The 17,014-nt window shown below is 37.3% G+C and overlaps 1 pseudogene; it reads left to right on the forward strand.

Annotated features, from left to right (window-relative positions):
* Nucleotides 1-8,048: 8,048 nt before the first annotated feature.
* On the forward strand, nt 8,049-9,556 carry LOC101567206 (annotated as a pseudogene).
* Nucleotides 9,557-17,014: the final 7,458 nt, after the last annotated feature.

The raw sequence follows: 17,014 nt of genomic DNA on the forward strand, positions 1-17,014 counted from the left end.
AAAACTACATTCCTAATGAATAATTAATATGAAATTAATTTAAAGTATGGGTATCATCATTGAAAAATACAATAGAATAGAAAATATTAACATGTTGTAAAGCCAATAAAGGCATATGACTTTTGTCAACTTATATAAATGCATAGTGTGTGGACATTGCTTCAAAATGACAAGTGTATATCTTTTCTTGGGATACAGTAAAAATGCTTGAATGGTGCTGTGGTATAACTTCATGTTAGAGCACATGGCTAGCATGTATCAGACTAAATTCAGTCATCAGCTGCATATAAATAGGAAAGAATAACCAGGTAAATAAAAGTACATGATATAGTAGTTATAGAGGAGAATAACCAAATCTATTTTCCCCAAATCCTTTGTTATCTGGACAGCTCAGAAAGCCATCAAAATAGCTACCATAAGTCGAATGTCAAGGGTACACTTAGGTAAAATTCTAATGTTATACTACAGGAAATAAACTATATCACATTAGAGAAGATAGCAAATGTGTGAGTATGTGGCTTTATAAATAGTTGAGTATTGATAGAAAATTAGGTACTGATCATTTTATTCTCAAGCCACAGAAATGTAAAGTTAAAATGTGAAGTATAATTTATAGTGCTCTAAAAATATATTATACACTGAAAAGCTGAAGACAACATGAACTGACTGTCATCAAGTTCTGGAAGAGAAGTTCAAAATCAAGTTTCAGCATGTCCATACTTCCTCTAAAACCTGAAGGGATACTTCTTCCTCATGTACTTTTTGTTACTGACTAACAGTCCTTGGAGTTACCTGGGTTGGCTTATTGACAACTTTCTGCCTCTTCCTTCATATAACATCTGTGTGACTCTGTCTTTACATGGCATTCTCTCCTAAGAATATATTGCATTAAAAGCTAAAGTTAGATCAATATGACTCCATCTTAACTAACTACATGAACAATGTCCCTATTTATTGTGTAGTATAGGAGACTAGAGAGTCAATGTATCTTTTAGGAGGACACAATTCAATCCACCATATATCAGTATTAATGATGTTGGATCACTGGCACTGACCTGCTCATATTTATTTAATTCCATCCCAGGAAATCCCAAATATTGAATCATAGGATAATCACTTTGATTTAATCCACCCCTCCAATAAATGATTTTTAAATGATCTTTAATTAACCTGTCTGATACTCTGAGATTTATATTATTTTCTCCAATTTTGATTGTCAAGTTACCTCCAATTCAGATGATCATTCTAAGAACATTTCATTAAAAGGTAAATGTCCTAAGAAGAGAATCAGACCTACTCTACAATATTGCTCTACAAAGTACATTCCATGATCCAGTGGTGGGAACCCCCTGAAAACTAATTTCATTAATAGAACATTAAATCCCCTTTGATAGCACATTTTATGACACATTTCTCCATGAGATACAGGTTCTCCTTATACCAGATAGTAGAAATAAATGGGGAGTGTTATTTTTCATAAAAAATTTATATTATGTGAGTTATGGTGTTCTATATTTCAGGTAAGTGGTTCAAATTTCCAGGGTGCTCCTGAGCCTAAGCCATGTTTTCTAATCCAACTTAATCTGATGTCCACAACAGAACACCATATATTAATAATATATTAATATGACATATATAGAGAGAGATATAGATATATATGGTGTGTGTGTGTGTGTGTGTGTGTGTGTGTGTGTGTGTGTGTGTCTAGTTTTCTCCCCCAAAGCCTCATGCAGTCATGGGGTAGACTTCTAGAGTTTGTGATTAACTCATGATCCACTGGGATTGTGGTTGTCAGTCCTTCACCTGCCCTGGAGCAGGTAATTTGCATTACAGTGTAAGGAGGGAAGAGAAGCTAGCTGCTTGAGTAACTACTACTCCTCCATTCTGCTCTCTCTTGCTATTTTCTCCTTGCCAAGTCCATGAAAGGTTCTTCTCTGAATATGGACTGAACCCTCCAGTAACTGTGAGCTAAATAAATGTTTCTTTCCTTCATTTTGAGTGTTGGGTATTTGTCCCAGAAATAAGAGAAGAGTAACTTCTGAATGAAAGGCAAGTGGACATTGCCAGTTTGATAAATCAATATTCTACTGACCAATTTGGAGAGAATTATATACTGAACTCGAGCTGGAAGAGGCAAGTCCAGTCTCAAAATGGAGAACCATGATCCAAAGGAGCCAGAGCAGTTGAGGAAGCTGTTCACTGGTGGTCTGAGTTTTGAAACTACCAATGATAGTTTAAGAGAACACTTTGAGAAATGGGGCACACTCACAGACTGTGTGGTAATGAGAGATCCTCAAACAAAACGCTCCAGAGGCTTTGCTTTTGTGACTCACTCTTGTATTGAAGAGGTGGATGCAGCAATGTGTGCTCGACCACACAAAGTTAATGGGTGTGTGTGTAGTGGAACCAAAGAGAGCTGTTTCTAGAGAGGATTCAGTAAAGCCTGGTGCCCATCTAACAGGGAAGAAAATTTTTGTTGGTGGTATTAAAGAAGATACAGAAGAAAATAATTTGAGAGACTACTTTGAAAAATATGGCAAGATTGAAAGCATAGAAGTTATGGAAGACAGGCAGAGTGGGAAAAAAAGGATTTGCTTTTGCAACTTTTGATGATCATGACACAGTTGATAAAATTGGTGTTCAGAAATACCACACTATTAATGGGCATAATTGTGAAGTGAAAAAAGCCCTTTCTAAACAAGAGTTTCAGTCTGCTGGATCACAAAGAGGCTATGGAGGTGGATCTGGCAATTTTATGGGTCGTGGAGGAAACTTTGGAGGTGGTGGAGGGAATTTTGGCTGTGGTGGAAACTTTGGTGAAAGGGGAGGTTATGGTGGTGAGGAGGTGGCAGTAGAGGTAGTTATGGAGGAGGTGATGGTGGATATAATGGATTTGGAGGTAATGGTGGAAACTATGGTGGTGGTCCTGGTTACAGTAGTAAAGTAGGGTATGGTGGTGGTGGACCAGGATGTGGAAACCAAGGATGGTGGATATGGTGGTGGTGGATGAAGTTATGATGGTTACAACAAAGAAGGAAATTGTGGTGGTGGTAACTATGGTGGTGGTGGGAACTATAATGATTTTAGAAATTACAGTGGTCAACAACAGTCAAGTTATGGACCCATGAAGGGGGGCAGTTTTGGTGGAAGAAGCTCTGGAAGTCCCTATGGTGGTAGTTATGGATCTGGTGGTGGATATGGTAGCAGAAGGTTTTGAAAAAACAATAGAGAGGAGTTACAGCTCTTAGCAGGAGAGAGAGAGATCAAGGAAGTGTCAGGAAAACTTCAGGTTCCTTTGAGACAGTCGTCCCAAATGAATTAGAGGAACTGTATAAATCTGCCACAGAAAGAATGATGATCCATAGTCAGAAAAGTTACTGCAGCTTAAACAAGAAACCCTTCTGGTTCAGGACTGTCATAGCCACAGTTTGCAAAAAGTGCAGCTATTGATTAATGCCGTGTAGTGTCAATTAGATCTATATTCCTGAGATCTTTTATCTGTTGTAGCTTTGTCTTTTATTTTCTTTTCATTATATCAGGTATATTGCCCTGTAAATTGTGGTAGTATACCAGGAATAAAAAAATTAAGGAATTATTAAATTTTAAAAAAAATTTGGAGAGTTGAACATTAAAATGAAGAGTGAGCATGGTGGGATATAATACACTGAAATAAGAGCAAACTGGTAGTAAAAACCTAGTAGTCTATCTTAGAAAGGAGAGAGGGTAGCATTAAAGGAGACAGGGAAAAGAAAAAAGGAAAAGTTCTGGTTTATGGTAGAACTCTCTTATTATATGTAAAAGAAATGGCGTTATGAACATCATAATTTTCAATGATTGTAGTATTAATTTATTACAGTGAGAATCATTAGTGAGTATTAAAACAATTGGCTAAAATGTTGGTTAAAAAACAGAATACCTCAACAGTCTTTAAAGTGTCTCCTCACACATTTCTACAGATATAGTAAGATAGTTATTAGGTAAGGGAAATGAAATTTCTATATCCGTATCTGACACTATTAAAGCTAATATTACCAATAATAGATTTAAATAGCATCAGAAATTTCTAAATGTGTCATGCTTAAAATTCATTACTCAGACAAAATTTCTGCCAAAATCTCATTGTCTAAATCCGATCTCTCTCTCTCTCTTTCTCTCTCTCTCTCCTCTCTCTTCTCTCCTCTCTCTCTCTCTCTCTCATACACACACACACACACACACACACACACACACACACTATCATATGGACACAAACCAAAAACTTAGGGAATTTATACAAAGTAGTTGGCTTGTACTCATTACAAATGTCTACTTTAATTGAAAGAAAGGCTGAAATGATCTACAGCTAAATGCAATGTGTAATCTAGAGTTTGAGATTAGATCAAAAAAGATCATAAAAAACTCGTATGCCAACAAGTGAAACTTGAATATAAATTTTATTAGGAGAATGGTATATTATGTTAATTTTCTTAATTTGATTATTGTAATTCTATAAAAGTATGGCCTTATTCCTATAGGCAGACTGCTCTGATATCTATAGCACAATATTCTCTCCAATGATCATGTGTGTGTGTGTGTGTGTGTGTGTGTGTGTGTGTGTGTGTGCATATAAGTGTATAAATTTTTCTGTAGGTCTGATATTTTAAATAAAAAAGTTTTTATAAAAATTGATCAGGTTTGTACAATTTTAGACAAAACTAATATCTCATTAGTATACTTGACTGTCCTCGAACTGTCGAATCTATCCTTTATATGCCCACTGAACTTTCCTGAGTGTATGTGACTGAAATAACCTGGCTTCTACTTGATTGTTGGGGAAATCAATCAAGAAAGACCAGAAATATCACAATTACAACAATGAGAGCTGAGAAGAGGCATGCAATGGAAACTACATTCAATAAGACATGAGTCAGGGGGATTCTCCTAGTCTAAGCCTGAGCAGAAGACTCCCCTATAAAGAAGAAGACATTGTTTCCAAGAGTTGTGTCTGAAACTTGGACTGAGTATAACCTTAGGCATTTGAGGATAAATTCTGCAAATAAATTCTTCTTCTGGCTAAAGTGGAGGCAACAAAGTATGAAAGATCCTGATTGAGAAAATACCTCTTCCCCAGTGCAAACTTTACTACTCTTTTCTTGAACATTTTACTTCTAAGGCAATATATCTCCTTAGAATGTTGTGAAACTCTGTACCCTTTGTTTTTAGGAGAGAAAATATATTTGAGTCCCTACTACCTGTGTCTTCTTCCCTGGACAGGTTTATGGTTACCTGTAGAGACACACCAGGGGAGCCAACCTTCCAAGGAAAGAAACAGAATATGAGCAAAATACTATTTCAGTACCAGGCTGAGTTGACAGAACATAAGCAGTATGGTCCATCTGTTGTGAACCTCTCCTCTCTTTAGCTATAGCTACCTCTATAGCTACCAACTCTGACTGACCACAGCTCCCTCACTCACTCCATTGAGGGCTAGATGTCTGCCTTCCCTCTCTAACTACAGTTCTCACTACATCAGCAGTTCACAGAGTTCCCAGAATCTACCCTAGTAGCTTATGAGAAATCACAATAATAGATAAGAAATTTTAAAAATCAGTTCATATTCTAGCTCATTATAGAGTGTAGACTAATGAACAAATAGTGGACATCACTGTGAGCTAACTCTGATCTTCACCAAAAGATGATAAATATACATTCTGGAATGACAGATTTTTTAAAAAAAAATTAACTGATGAAGTATTTATCAGCTTTGAATTTTTATTAGCATTATAGTATAATTGAATTTCCAGAAGGCAATATGCAAGAAGAATGAAAATGTAGCTTAAGAGAAAATGAATTTTAAATCCTAATTAAAATTTATGAGACACAATGTCGTAATTCTACTCAAGATCAATGCATAATGATCAAATCAGAGGCCTGGCCAAATAGCACAATGGATTAAAGTGCCTGCTTAGGCAAATGCAGGGGCCAGGAGATCTATCCCAGGGCCTGTCGTGCCAGCCCTGTTCCCGGGCCATGCTGAGACAGCGATTGAGGCCAGGCATGGTGATGTGTGCCCATAATCCCAGCTCTTGGGAGGCTGTAAACAGGAGGATCACTACGAGTACGATCTGCACAGTGAGACCCTCAAATCTCTAGACCCTGTCCTAAATTATCAAATCAGGGTAGTTAACACTTAACTTCCATAAATATTTTGAAAAGTTTTGATTAACATATAGTAATTGTACATATTCATGTACAATTACCATGCCTGTATATAATAGGTACTGATAAAATGTTTTGAAATTATTTTCTTTTGAAAGAAATGAAACTGACAGTATGCCAAAATAAAATTCCCTACTGGATAAATTGCTGGAATTCTGTAAGATGTTCTATAGGAAAACAATCAAAAGAAAGAATGATGTGCTATAAGCAAAATTAAGTAAAGAAACAAATAAGGGCAAAGCAACAGTTTTAGGAAAAGAAATACCTCCGCATCTCTGACTTTCTGTCTCTGTCTCCATCTCCATGTCTTCCTCTTCCTCTCTCCCTCTCATTGCCTTCCTTCTTCCTCCCTTCTCTTCTAGAAAGATATTTATGTGGCCTGCCCCATAAATGTGTGTGTGTGTGTGTGTGTGTGTGTGTGTGTGTGTGTGTGTGTGAGTTCATGTAACATAAACTGGTTCTTCCCAGTGTTACTATACTTTTGGCCCCAAAGGTATCCCATTTTTAACCATACCACCTTCTATTTCCGGTTTTCTAAAAGAAAACCAAAAAACCTATTGTACAAGTACTTCCAAACATTCTCATTCTACTGTTATTGTTGCCCATTTTTCAGAATCATTTCAACTATTATTTATTTATTTATTTATTTATTTGGTACAGGTTTTCTTTACAGCTTGGACTCATAGTGACCCTCCTGTCTCAGCCTCCACAGCCCTGGAATTACAGGCATGTGCCACCACACCCAGTTTGGGGGCATACCGTGTGCTCCCAGGTTGCAGGGCTGGGTGCATCATGTGGTACAGGGGATTAAACCTGGGTCCTTGCACTGCCAGGCAGTCTCTGTGACCACTGAACTATCTCCCCAGTCCTGAATTTAACTCTCAAAAAGAAATGGATGCCTTGGTGGCTTGGTGTTAAAGAACAATTTACTTAAACAGTATGAATTGTGACATATAATATGAACATAGATCAAAATATTCAGGAGGCAACAAGTAAGGTGTTTGAGTTTGTTGGAATGAGGATTTACATTCTCTTCACCACAAGAATCATTCATACAGCTGAAAAGAGTAAATATGTCCATTACCGTCAATTTTCTTCAAGTTAATGTTTTTCTCTACCATAGCTTGATCAAAGACAAAAGTGCTTACTTCTACAGGACGTATAATTCCACCAAATTCACTTCTGAGCTTTCCACTAAAAGAATATCCAGTAATCTTTCCTGACAATACCATAGCCTCAAATTTTTATTACAAAATAACAGATCTAAATTAGATACGTGATAGATTCATAGATAGATATACAAAATAGGAGAGAATTGTATCTACAACTATTTATTTTTAGTAGCAGGCTCTCAAATGGTATACAGACATCTTACCCTACCCAGGACAACTTCTCTTGTATTATTTCTTAATTTTGTACATCAATGTTTTTAAGGGATGTCTCATTGCACATAACACTCATAGGAGAAATTGAAGTATAATTCTTTTTTTTTAAAAAGTGGTTCTTTTTTATCTGGATATATATTGACTAAACCTAAAAATACTAAATGTTCTTGTGGTTAGGGCTCATTGATCATTATAAAATATGTTTAATCCACCTACTCTCTCTCTCTCTCTCTCTCTCTAATAATACATTTTAAGCCAGAATACATTGAGTCTGATTTTTCAGTCTTCTTTTCCCCAGAAGGATCCGTACACTTGAGAAGCTTGTGGGGCTTTTATTCTTTTCTCACAGTTTAAATGCTTGAGGTGTACTTGTCCCCGGTGAGGTAAAATAGGTAAACAGAGATCTTCGCCATGCCAGGCCCACACTGATAGCCGCAGACAGGGCGGCGGGGTGTATTCAGGAGGATGAAGTATATAACGGAGTCCACCAACCACAGCCCTGGACATATCTCATGCTGTGAGTGTGGTGCCCTGATTAGTCCAAATCCTGCCAGTATTGTATGGCCTGTCTGTAAGGTCAACATCAGTCAAGGCATTCCAAAACAAGTGTTCATGTCTTTCAGCAAGCAGATATTTTCAGCCACCAGGAACTTGGGTACAATGTACTTTGGAATCCAGGGAACTTCTTGCCTTGTGTTTGAAAAAAAATCAAAGTCCCCCTGTGTAAGGTACGACTTGTAGATTCAGGCTTTATTTGGACTGAGAGCCCCATTCTAAGAGACTGAAAGTTAAATATTGACTATTCAGAAGGAGGTGATGAGTGGGCTATCCTTCAGCAGGTGTTTGTGGTAGATTCCGTTGTTCAGTCTCAGATGTGTGGACATTGCCACAGGGTAGAAGCGAAGGATTTCTGGAAGGCTGTGGTTCAAGTCAGGCAAAAGACTTTGCACAATAAAATAAAATAAAATGATTCTACACTGTGCAGCAGTTGATTCTGAAATGCAGAGTGCATCAGGGTTCACTTTATATCAAGGAGATTCATGATGGTCTGGATTTCTATTATTTCTCAAAATAACATGCCCAGAAGATGGTAGAATTTCTTCAGGGTGTAGTTCCTTTAGACGTAAAGCATCACAAAGACTGATCTCTCAGCATGTCCATGCTAACACATACAATGGCAAAGCAGTTTTTTGGTGGAAATTGTTCCAATATGCAAGGATAATGTTGTTTGTCTGACTCCAAAACTTGCACAAAGGTTGGGAAGTATGAGCCAGATTTGTATGTGTATTCAGTCAGTGCCATCCACCTCACTGATCCAAACACCCTGCAAGTTGCTGATATTGATGGGAGCACATTCTGGACTCATTCTTTTGATGGTTTATGCCATCCCAAACAGCTAGAAGAGTTTATCGTGAGGGACTGCAGCGTAATCTGAGATCTCAAATGCACTGCAGGTGCTGGAGTCATTAAAAAAGCATACCCTTGAGGAAGTTTGGGTACAAAAAACATTTGAAATGAATACAGATAAACAGTATTTTCGTCGCACTCATTTGGGACATCTTCTGAATTGTGGAGGCCTGGTGTTGGGATTTGATTTAGCTGACTGTAACTTGAATGATGAGCATGTCACCAAAATGAAGTCAGATAAAGTTCCAGATGTGGTATTAATCAAGAAGGCCTATGACCGTACTAAATGTCAGCATCATAGACACTAGAAACTGAAAGAACTTACAAGAGATAGAGAAAATACGGATACAGATGATGAAAGGTAATACCAAGATTTTCTTGAAGATCTTAAAGAAGATAAGTCAATTAGAAAAAACAGTCAACATTTACAGAGATTCAACTATCCCTGTAGAAAGCAACATAGATGATGAAGGAGCACCTAGAATTAGTCTGGCAGAGATGCTTGAAGACCTTCGAGCGTTTCCCAGGATGCCACTGGTGACAAAGGTGCAGCTATGATGACATAAAGGGATCATGTGGTAGACTTTGCACATCCATCAGTGTGGGAAGTTGGACACAATAACTTTTGCTGCATATTTTATCTATTCCTTCATATGTGAAGAGGAGAAATTTAATTTTAAGCCTGAATAAATATGACTATTTTGATTGCTAAAAATAATAGTAAACATCTTTGTTTCATCTTAATTTACAGATTATGAAGCTAGCCAAATAGTTGGGGAGATTGTAATTACTCTATGAAAGAGGCAGGGTGAATCTCAGAAATCTTAATTGGTCTTGGAAATAAAAAGTAAGCTAAAGACCAGAAATTCACCTAAAGCTTGAACAGTGGAGAAAAGCACAAAAGGTGTGAATCACCCACAGAAGTCTTGCTCTGTCTAGCACTCATTCATCTCTGATCCTGTCTATATTCCACATGCATGACAGTGACCTCTAGGGTCTTTATCTCTTTTAATCAATATCCATTAATATTATCTTCAGGACAAAACCAAAACCAAAACCAAAAAACAACAACAACAACAAAAAAAAAAAACACATTGTTTTGGGTATATATCATCTGACCTGTTTCTAAAATTCAGTTTGAGTCATTTTAGATGTCACGTTGAAGCAACAACAGTGGCAAAATATTTTACTGTTGATTTCTTCTGTTAAATGATCCATAATTGGCTGGGGAGAAAGCTCAGAGGTCTAAGTGACTGCCTGGAAGGCACAAGGTCCCGAGTTCAGTCTCCATTACTGCATGTCATGCCAGCCCCAGAAGGCCAAGCCAGCCAGACAACCACCAAAACTGGATGTGGTGGTGCAAGTGTGTAATCCCATCACTGGAGAGGCTGAGACAGGAGGATCACTATGAATCCAAGCTACATAACAAGACCCTGTACCAAAATAAATAAATTAATAAATAGATAGATATTATCTCTGTGTTAAGGAACTATACCTCTGTTGTTCATTTAATGCATCATATCTGAATCTTCCTCAGAAGCCATGTGGTGAATTTTGATCAAAGCAAGAAAATAACCTAGGGGTTATGTATAAACTTATTCCTTATTCCAAATAAGGAGAAGTGATAATTACGAAAGTATGATAGCGGTATCTAAGGGCAAGAATAAAACCTTTATTTTTCATACACAAAGCAGCACACTGAATTTCAACATCATAAATAATGCTTATGAAATTTTTCCCTCTTTTTCAGATTATGGCGTTGTGATTATGGCCGTTATATGTATAAAATAAAAAATAACAAAAGGAAACTAAGAGACAGTTGGAGGGGAGAGGGAGGGAGGGGAAAGGAGATGTAAAAGAAGTGGTCAGTATCATATGACAGGATCACACTTATAATGATGAATATCTTTTCAGATCCCTGACATTTCTCAGCTTCTCTCCAGTTAGTAATTCATCTCAGTTTAATGCTTTGTATGACGTAAAATATAGTTAACTGTGATGTTAAGGTATCTTCGTTTGAATATCTCATATTCAATTTATGAAATATCATTTGCTTTTCTGAAACTGATTACAAGCTAGACATTATCCCCTTTTCTTTTTTTCAGTTTATCTCTAAAGTTTTTATTATCAGTCCAAGTACATATCACATGTGTAACATCTGTAGATAATTTCAACATTTTGGAAAAATATTACATATTTTTCCATAACTTTATTGAGAAACAAATAGCAATGAGACAATTCCAAATCCAATCAGTAGGACAGTTTCAATAATTAATACATTGCATACTGTTGTCTTGGTGGTTATTCATTGTACAAGATGTAAACATGATATCCTATTCACAAACACTATTACAACAAATCTTTCTATTCATTGAAGTACTAGAATGTAGCTGTATATCTATCCTAACTATTTTGAATATACAGATACAAAATGTTCATTCATTTGTATCCCCTTTTTTATTTAGTTTTGTCATATAAATATTATAGGTGTGTGAATTCAGCAAAATATTGCAAAATAGTCCAGTAGTCCATAACAGTAGTGGGTTTTCCGTAAGACTGGCAAAGTCAGAAGTTGTTGACTTAAGCCTTTTATAGCTCAGCATATTGATATGGCTTTAATTTTTACACTTTGTTTTTACACTTTTCTGCTGGATGGTTAAGACCAAGATAAAGCAAGACCTATATAACATGAAATGCAGCTTTTGTATCTGATAAAGTCAGTCAAATCCCCTCAGGACTTATCCTGAAACCCTGTACAGCAGTTTGTAGATCCTTTGTCAGTGTCAGCCATGTGGATGAGTCATGGCCATTACTTGACCAATTTGCTCTCTGTGGAAGCCTGAGAGAATGTTTTCTCTCCATGTGACTCTCTCCTTAGGCACACTCTGCATCACTGAATATTTTCCTCTGTGGTCCCATAATCTTGATCAGAAAATTTGGGACACAACTGAGTTACAGATGTTACAGTACAGGTTCTCCTATGTCCTGAATCTTCACTGACTGAAAGGCTAGGGCTAAAATGTTGGCTGTCCTTGAAGCCCTCCTTTTTCTCTAATGTTTGGTCTACAAACTTAACCCTCCAGAAGAGAATCTTATTGTTATTACCCTGCAACCTAGGCTATTGAGCTTAGCCTCACTAGCTATCTGGGTATCAAACATCTTAGGTATAACATGGAGCAGGTGTGTTTCATCAAGTATTGATATGTTAAACTTTAAGTCCCTACAGAAAATGAAGAAAACAATTAAAATATATTTTAAAAATATGAATAAACAATTATACATTTTACACAGTTTAGAAATATAACCATATACAGCATTGTAGCAGAACAGTCCTGCAACACCTCTTTTCCTGTCTCCTGCCTTCATTCACCACCCCCTTCGTTTTTAAACAAACTTCTTCCCAAGAGACAGCATGGCAGCAACTGGCATGTCATGACAAGCAGCATGTATTCAGAAGACCAGAATGACAGGCACTCTGAGCATGTCCCTACTATTAAACATTGCCATCTTCAGTGCAGTTGCTTAGTTCACAGGTATCCGCTTTGCTTAAGGCACAGGTATGATAGAACCATCATGTTTGATTAGTGGTACAGGACAAACTCTATTTCACTAACAGTATTCATCTTTGTAAAGTAAACAATCTCTCTCCCTTTAATAGAGGCAGAGTTTCTGAAAGCTGACCAGAAAACGAGATTACAATCCCTAGTATTCTCTGCAGCTTGGGCCTTTTCCACAGAAAGCCAGAGAGGAAGACATAAAAACAGCTGCAAAGAGAGCTTCCAACTGCACGACTGTGGCAGAAAGATGAACACTTTCTACAGGGAATGGGAAATATTTCAGGCTGCTTTCTGCTCCTTGTGAAAATACAGAAATTATAGACCCACAGTACACACACACACACACACACACACACACACACACTGATAGCATCACTCAGCAAGATTAAGAGCATAGATGACACAGAAGCCGGGGCCACAATGAGACAAGTTCAAAGGCATTACCACCAATCCTGAGGAAGAGGGAGAGAAAATTAACATAATAGCAAACATAATTTCCTAGATTAACTAAATGGATTGCACCCCGTAGCTCAAATCATGTGGACATTTTGCCATTCTCAACAAATCCTACTGTTTTCAGTGGAAAATTCCTAATTGACTAAAGCCAAGTTTCTTGCTCCTGGGCATCTCAATCCTGATGCCCGTATCACCTCTGTCATGCCGGAGGTGGTGCACTACTTCATAGCCTATAACAGTACCTAGGACAGATGAGCAAAGAGAGAGAGATGATCAATCTCTTGGGCAAAATACAGGCCATGTAGTAAGTATATAAATAATGAGGTGGTATTCAATATGAAAATCTACTGACTGCTCATTTAAGTAAACATCGTTTCAACTATCTAGAAAACATACACACACAGACACACACAGACACACACACACACACAGTAGAAATAAAGACAAAGGAGCTGAAGAGATAGCTCAGCAGTCTAAGCCCCTGCCTGGCAAGTACAGATAGGGCACTGCATGCTGCACCGGCACTGCCCAGAGCTCAGGATCAGGCCACTGAAAGTGGGAGTGGTCATGCACGCCCGTAATCTCAGTACCGGGGAGGCTGAGACAGGAGGACCACTGCATAGTGAAAGACCCTGTACCAAATACATTGAGAGAGAGAGAGAGAGAGAGAGAGAGAGAGAGAGAGAGAGAGAGAGAGAGATTGAGCAAAACATGAAACATGATCAAGATTTGGGTATTAGTCATCTTTTTCATCAAATACTGAATTAGTCTTCCCTGATTTATTACATAAACAAATTGTTCTTGGTATATCTAAGTACAGATTTCCATAAAAATGTGAAAGTAGGAGAGTAAACAAAACAAAATAAAATGAAAGTTGCTTCCTTTCTTTTTCAGACCTAGGAAAGATTAGGGGAAAGCATTGCCTATCACACAGATTCTACAAATTAAAGACAATGTGCAGGTTTTCTTTTATTCTGTTGGAACCCAAGAAATTGCCTAAGTTTTCAGTCTTCAAAGATACTCCTTCATGCTTTGCATCTTCCCTATATTTTTCTTGATCGCCTAGGGATTAAATGCCAGGTTTCAAGATGTCACAGCTGGTAAATATAACCAAATTTAAAATTAAAAAGTTTTTGTTTTTTTTAACTCTGCTCTAGATAGTGTTCACCCAGGAACAGACCCTTAAGCCAAGGACATAAGTGATTAAGAAGGAAGGCTTCCAAGAGAAACCTATAAAGGATCTGGGAAGCAAGAGAGAAACAAGCAGGGAAAGGGAAATATTTCAGGTTGCTTTCTGATCCTTGTCAAAATACAGAAGTGATAGACCAGCCCCAGAAGGCCAAGGCAGCCAGACAGCCACCAAAACTGGATGTGGTGGCACACATCTGTAACCCCAGCACTGGGGAGGCTGAGACAGGAGGATCACTATGAGTCAGTAAACCAAAAATCAGACCCGTACATGTGAACATTGTGTTGTCTTCCTCATGTAAGAACCTGAAAGAATGAATAAAATGAAAAAAGGTACAATAGATGTTGTTAAAGGAAAATAAGCTCTTAAAAGAAAAGGAACAACTTGGATGAGGGAAAGAAAACAAAGAAAGAAGGAAGGGATATATATATATAAATGATAGCTTGGGAAAATGTACTGCTGATTTCAACTGGTCTTCTGAAAGGAAACAGTTATGCTTGAATGTTTTTTCATCTTCTCAATTTTACTGACCAATTTTTCATGCTTATATCTGTTAACCTGAAAACTAATTTGAAGCCAACAATATGCAAGGTAACAGCAATTGTTGAATTCCTATGATTTTGTTTAGTGAAATTATGTATGATTTCTAATGTTTTCTTTACTATTTTTTATTCTTTTATAAAAAAAACCAAATCCATAACTCTTCTCAGTTCCGAGTTTATACAACCATCATGAAGATGAAAGAAGCTGATTTGAAGTTATTTTCGTTTTGTTTTTAATGTATTTGGTATAGCGTATCACTACTCAGCTCAGACTTATAGTGATCTTCCTGTCCTCCCCAGGGCTAGGATTACAGGCATGTGCCACCACGCCCCAACTTGGTGGCTGACTCAGCTCGCTTGGGGGGGCGGGGCCACCTCAGCACGTGGTGCCAGCGATCAAACCCATCCCCTGCGCTTGCCTAAGCAGGCACTTAGTCTGCTGAGCTATCTCACAGGCTGATGTGAAGTTCTTATCAAGGACTCCAGTGTGGATGAGGGACTTAATAAACGTTAGTTGAATGTGCATGGCTACTGGCATGCTTCCATTTTCACTATTTAAAGAATTTATGGTATTATTTTTAGTTTATCTCTGCTCTCACAACCTGGTGCACTAGATTCATATTTATTATACACACTCTGGTTTTCTCCCAAGTTATTCAGCTCTTCTCCCCTTGCTTTTCCATTATTTTTAGTGGACATTAGTGAAAAATAAAGTTCTGTAGTCACAGTCCAGCAGGCTTAACCATTACATGTGCGAGCAGATTACATCAATGACTGTCATCATTCAACTCGTGCAGATCTATAAAATTAATTAACAAACGGACTAAAGAAGTTCAAAAGGTGTTTTTGTCTCAAAAAGAACAATGGTTTCCTTATATCAAGCACAGGGAAAGTTTGAAAAATTGGGAAAGTTAGGACCCTCTAAAAAAGGGCTGAATTTAGTTCAATTTTCTCTAGTTCATTACTTATATGAACTACACATTTTGAAATACATTTGTATAACACAGCCATTGATAACCTGGAATTGGCTCTCCCCTTTGTTTTGGAGAATAGAATAGCATACACAGGGAGAAGCTTACTTTTATTTCTGTAGCTGATTTGTGTTCCGAATGAAGGGCCCTGAGAGTTGAAAATACTTCAAAATTTCTTGGAGAAATTAGCCATTCTTGGAGGAGATGACAAGATGATTTGACCACAAAATACAGGCAGCTGGGCAGCATTCAGTGACTTGTGATCCTTTTATGAGCTATCCAGGCTTATTTGCATGATTGGCTTTCCCTTTATTCCTGGAATAATGAGAGACAAAATTAAAAAATAATAATTATTTGATATTCTCAGATCATGTAATTTGGAAGGGCTTAAGACATACCACTAGCTTTCAAATGTCATAGTCCTTAAAATAATAATGTGTTATGAGTTTGGATTTTTAAAAATATGTAGGGCTTAATGGCATTGATTTTTCAGTTCTATTATAAATGTTCTTCCCTTCATGAATTCTATTAGCATGTATTATTCAAATGCTATTTTTATTTACCTTCAGCTGTTGACAAAGAACATAAGACAGAAAATTTTTATAAGTGTAAAATTTCATTTAAATTGTTATACAAAGACCGGAGATATAGTTCAGTGGCACACTACCTACTGGGGATGTGCAAGGTCCTGAGTGCAAGTTCCAGTACATACATACATTTCTGTTATGTAACAGTAAGAAAGTGTTTCCTTTTTGAAAAGGTAACAATATTACAGCTGAAAAAATCATTATAAGACCAAATTACAATGGTTAAGTGGCTTTATTTCATGATGAGATGGTAAAAACAAGCATTTGAGAATTGGTCATTGTTTTTCTTGCTTACTTTAGGCTTATACACAACACACATTTGATGAGGAGTCAGATTTGATCATTTCTCTGTTCTTCCCTTGGAAATAGCCAGATATTCTTCGGAAGCCAGAAGGAGCTCAGTGTGTCCGAGGGTCTGCCCATTCCTTTTTCATCACCCTGCATTTCATCATGTGGTGATGATTTTTTCCCCAAAATTTTATAAAGATTGAGCGGAGCTGGGTGATGACATAAGGAACTGATGATGTCAACTGATGATGACAACATGTAACACCAGGGAGGACTCTGCAGACATTTGGAAAAAATCTGGAGGGAACTATGGCTCTGGAATTTGAGGATGAACTGCATAGTCTATGGCCAAGTAGGGTAATAATTGATATTGTTGATTTATATAGGAATTTAGAAAAATTAACCATCATTTCAGTGATAGATAAAACCTTGTG

Source organism: Octodon degus, unplaced genomic scaffold (genome assembly GCF_000260255.1).
Source record: "Octodon degus isolate 3935 unplaced genomic scaffold, OctDeg1.0 scaffold00046, whole genome shotgun sequence".
NCBI classification, from domain to species: Eukaryota; Metazoa; Chordata; class Mammalia; order Rodentia; family Octodontidae; genus Octodon; species Octodon degus.